The sequence below is a fragment of the Pinus tabuliformis genome, chromosome 7, assembly GCF_031772625.1.
Source record: "Pinus tabuliformis cultivar Carrire ecotype Pingquan chromosome 7, CPIR1, whole genome shotgun sequence".
Taxonomy (NCBI): Eukaryota; Viridiplantae; Streptophyta; class Pinopsida; order Pinales; family Pinaceae; genus Pinus; species Pinus tabuliformis.
The window spans coordinates 969,104,614-969,109,806 of record NC_142293.1 but is presented as its reverse complement, the minus strand read 5'-3'; the positions used below and the strand labels follow the sequence as shown (position 1 = coordinate 969,109,806).

Genomic DNA, 5,193 nt, shown 5'->3' with positions numbered 1-5,193 from the left:
CCCAATGGCTAGGCACTTGGTCTAAGGGGTCCTTTGTTGCCTCTCAAGGTGACAACATCCCCATTAGAGCCATATGTTATCACATTCAGTGTGAGGGGATGAATTCATTATGTGTCCACCTATCATTTTAAAGTTTGATATTTTTATGGCAAAAGGGAAGTCACCATAGTTGAGATATATGGGATGAGAAAGCCCCATACAATGCCAAAAAATAAGCTTAGGCTCAACTTTACATTGCAACAATGATCAAGATAATTGATATTGATGGCACACCATTGAGGGATTTGTTGATCAACAAAGAGGAAACTTCTAGTTCCCTTAAGAAGAATAAGGTCTAGAAAAAGGGTGAAGGAGGAAAACAGGGCCCCAAGCCAAGAAGAGAAAGAAAGAAAAAAAAATTGACTCAAACAATACGGACCTCTTGCTAGAAGAAGCAAATATACTCAATCAAGGGTTCCAAGAAAAGTGTTGCCAGTTAATCAATCAGCACCACTTTTTACTATGTTTTGACAAAACGTTGCTAGTTAATCTGTCAGCACTGGTGTCTCCCTTGTTTTTGACAAGCGCTACTAGATTATTTGGTAGAAATTTTGTTGTTTTCATATTGATAGTTATTCCCCTGTTAATTTTTTAATGCCTGGATAGTAATCCCTGACAAGCTCAGTTTTGGTAGCGATAAATATAATGATTTTTTCAAATCTCTCTGAAGGCTATTTTTACATAGTAAACATTATTCTGACAAGGTCAAGTTAAAGATTAAAGGGGATTTTTGTGTTGAACACATCAAGGATAAATCGCTAAATACTAATGGTTATTATAATAAAAGGTGGGAATATGTGCATAAATAATCCGAGTGCCCAAATGTGAAGTGATAGAGAAAAGGCACTGCCAGAATTTTCTATGACACTCTATTTTTTCCTGTTTTAGTTACTAAATTTAAGAGTAGTTTCCTAACAGTTGGAAATGAATTTTTTTAAACAAAAAGAGGTTTTTGGCAGGAACGAAACCATTTACAAAAACCTCTCTCATTTTTTACGCAGGTGTCATTATTTAGAAGATATGAAGGAATATTTGTAACACCTTTTCTAGTTTTAATTATTTAATGATTTCCCATTTTAGTTGGTAACTTTGGGTGCGGTTTTTGAATAGATGGTAATGAATTTTTGAAAACAAAAAGAGGTTTTTGTTGGTAATGGGCTCATTTTATTAGTCCCTACCTCCGGCATAGCAGGGACTATAGCATTCGATAGGCCGTTGACTGGCTATTAAAATGCGCGTTGACCATCATTTTATGCGGGTTATTCACGGTTTAACCAAACTTTACGCTCGAAAGTTTGTTAGCCAAAAATCTTTAACCAAAGTTTTCACTTTACCCTCTTATTGCCCGCCTCACTTGCCCCGATGTGAGGACAAGTTCATTTATCCTAAGTTGTTTTTGGTTCATGTTCTCCATGTCCTGGTTCCTGTTCGTGTCCTGCATGCAGTGCCCTGCACGCTGCATGTGCCAGGTGTTATAGTTAATAATTTTACTTCAAAAGAAAGAACAGGTCCCTGTCGATCCAACGGGATTGAGAAACACCATTCAACAGGAAAGATTGAGAAACACCATTCAACAGGAAAGGATCCGATCCATAATGGTGGTTTGATTTCTCCAACCTTCGCTATGCTCACGATCAGGACCCAAACCCAGACTCTTACCGCGGAATACTGGTTATTAATAATGCAGCTGCTTACAGCCATCGGCAAACAGTACGACACACACCTAACAGACAGGCCCACAACTACTACTCATCTGTTCAATCCGGATTCAGGTAAGCTTCTGTTATATTCATGTCAAGATTAAATAAAGATATGATATGGATGCCCTTTTTGGAAATTTACGTCTACCAAGCAGTACAAAGCATGATACAAAAATTGGTTGTCAGATGGTTTGTCACATTGGGATGAAATCAGAACCAGACTGCTATTAAAATCCCCTTTTAAAAATGGGTTGGCAGATGGGCTGTCAACTGGGATGATATCAGATGTAAACCAAAATCCAACCCCCATCGTGGTCAAAGTTGAGAACATGACTGTTAAAATACGCCTTTGATAAACAAATGTGGGAGACTCGGGAGTCGGAACCTTCAATATTATTCCTTATTTGTGAACTCTCAGGCGTCATGAAATATATGAGAACCCAGGGCCCCAGATGAAATACCTACAAAATGTGGTAGCTGCCAAATTGTATCAACTTTATATGCTCATGAAAACACTTAGGGTTTGATGCAGGAGTTGTGTAGGTGAGAGAGGCAGGTGGCTTTCCTTTTCTTGCCCGCTCACTTTTCTGCCGACTGCTTCTGGCCTTCAGATGATGCTAATAATTGAGTTGTATATAATTTTCTTTCCATATGTTGGCAAGATCTCAACTCTATAACACCCATCACAAGGTTTTCCTGCACCTGGGACAACTTTTCAGGTGCGTGTTAAAAAACCAGGTTACATCACAAGGTTTTCCTCCACCTGGGACGACTTTTCAGGCACCAGTTGAAAACTAGGTTAGTTTATTGTTTGCTGATGTGTGATATATACTGAGAAGTCCGGGGATTATTTCTTGTCAGTCGTCTAATTGCTGGTTTTTATTAGTTATGAAAGTGTCACTCTTAAGTAGGAAATTTTTGAGAGAAGTTTTTGTTAGTTTACTCAAAATAGGTGAATTTGGTATTAGACGATATTGTGTCTTTGTCAAGGTTACTGAATCATCCAGGTATAAAACAATATATTAGTGACATAAAATAAACACTAATCTCATCAGGAGTGTATTCTAATGTGTTATATTCGGATAATCAGTATTGTGGTCATTTTCTGCATTTTTATGAGTTACTCAAGCATTTCCGTAGATCATTTTGGATTTTGAAATTTGTAGCCACTATGTTAGTTAGACAAGGTCACGTGATAAGTCCTGCTGTATACACGTAGTCCATTCTGGGCTGTAGCTGAATCCAGGATGGCCGTTCTTCAGTTCTTTCAAATCTTTAAAGTTTTTGGTTGGTTGAATCCTTTTTTCTGATTGGAGAGGTTTAAACTCCTCAGCAATATCAGCTTTTCAATAGCATGACATTTGTCTATGAAGATGCCAACCGGGGGGAATAGCTCAAAGTTACCCAGGACTTGCGTCCAAGCTTCTATGAAAGTGAACCTCTGTTTTTTCGTGTACAAAGTACACTTGATTTATCACTTGACCACATCCTGCCTGACAGCTGCTTTTTGGATGGTGCTTTTGGTGACATGCAATATTCAATGTTGTAGATACATGACATGGATGCCAAGCGATTAACTCTTAATCCCAGTGCTCTCACAATGTTGCATGAGTTTTTAGGGAGAGTAAGACCCTTACTGCTTCTCTGCAACTTAATGTGACTGTGTTATGAGATATGTTGGAGATCGTGTACAAAATAATCTGTGTAACAATCTTGAAATGTATGTTTGACTTCGAACTGAACTCTGAATTGTTGATGATATCTAAAATATTTTAACAATCTTGAAATGTATGTTTGACTTCGAACTGAACTCTGAATTGTTGTTGATATCTGAAATGTATGTTTGACTTCGAACTGAACTCTGAATTGTTCATGATATCTGTAAACTTTGTCTTTATCTACTGTCACTACAGTACATTGCCCTCGAAGCACCAAAGAGATTTGTATTGCATTTGGTATTATTTTACCTATGTTTCTGTTTATTGTTTACTGTACAATTTGCTTTTCTGAATTGGGATGAGTTATTCATTTTCTTTATTCTATATATGTAATTTCATTATGCACATATCCAGCATGTTGTACATACTTTGTGACTGTATATCATGATAATCTGTTATAAACTTTACTAGCCAATTTGGTACAAATGATTGATTTTATTTCATTTTGTTTGTTATCTGAAAGGCAATTGAGAAGCGCATTTCAGTTTATTCTCAAGTACCAGTGGAAAATGGAGAACTTATGCAGGTTCTACGGTATGCAGTTAAATTTTAATGTAACCATTTTTGTCTCATTGCAGATTGTATTTCTGTTAATTATGTTCATTGCAGATTGTATTTCTGTTAATTATGTACAACTCATATTTGCAATCCGTTTTATTATTATATAGTTCCGTTATTATATAGTTCCATAACTGGATATCTAAGTGATAGTACATGAACACAGGTGTGAGGAAGGTGAATTTTATAAATCTCATCATGATTATTTCTCGGATAAGGTATGACCTTATGAGTTAGCCAATGTCCCGGTAACCTTTGTTTTGAAGTTTTGGATTACTTATAGATGTTCAAACTAATATATCTTTCCAACTGTACTCTAGAAATTTATTTTATTGAGGCAGTTTCTCGTGCTTGTGATATAGCTTGATTCCTGTTTGTGTTTTTCCAAATTGGGTCATTTTCAAAGATTGAGGCAGTTTCTTGTGCTTTTGCTGTAGCATGGTCTGTGCTTGTGTTTTTTCCAGTTGGGCTGTGCATTATTATAATTTATTATATGCTTCCCCCAATTATTCCTATGTTCTATCTAGATCAATATTGAGAGGAACTACCACTAGTCCACTGTCCAGCTGACAATTTTTTTTCCGGTAATTACTGATCACATATCTGTTTTTTTCTCTGTTTAGTATTTTCTGAAATTTGTTTGGTGGTTTATGAATCTTAATTTTTTTCTTTTTATATCGAAAACATGATCTTCAGGTAATGGCAGGATAGAACTCTGCAACTTAGCATTAATAAAAGGGTTTTCGTGGCAGGATAGAACTCTGCAACTTAGCATTGATAAAAGGGTTTTCGGGACTCTCCGTAAGAAGAGGAAGAAATCTCTGCACTCCTGATATATGATTTGTCAGAGCTCAACATAGGTGGAATCAGAATCCGCATGATCTTCAGGTAATGGATAGAACTCTGCAACTTAGCATTGATAAAAGGGTTTTCGGGACTCTCCATAAGAAGAGGAAGAAATCTCTGCACTCTTGATATATGATTTGTCAGAGCTCAACATAGGTGGAATCAGATTCCGAGGTGGAATCAGAATCCGACCTGACCGTGCTCTTCACTTCAGCATTATATGAAGAAACTTTATTCTACAATTGAAAATCATCATATGAGGCTCTTATCTTTGGAGCGTTGGACGAGCGTATTTTATCTTTGGCAGACTGTGCAAAGCCATCTGATGTCTG

General features: G+C 36.8%; 1 long non-coding RNA gene across 4 annotated transcripts; it reads left to right on the top strand.

Annotated features, from left to right (window-relative positions):
- Positions 1-1,409: 1,409 nt before the first annotated feature.
- Positions 1,410-4,940, top strand: LOC149250837 (uncharacterized). Of its 4 annotated transcripts, none has more exons than XR_016266847.1 (5): positions 1,410-1,811; positions 3,921-3,991; positions 4,182-4,233; positions 4,453-4,599; positions 4,773-4,940. It is a non-coding gene; the product is annotated as an uncharacterized LOC149250837 (long non-coding RNA). The 4 variants fall into 4 exon arrangements; XR_016266846.1 differs by having other exon boundaries at positions 4,768-4,940; XR_016266845.1 differs by having other exon boundaries at positions 4,712-4,940.
- The last annotated feature ends 253 nt before the right edge of the window (positions 4,941-5,193 follow it).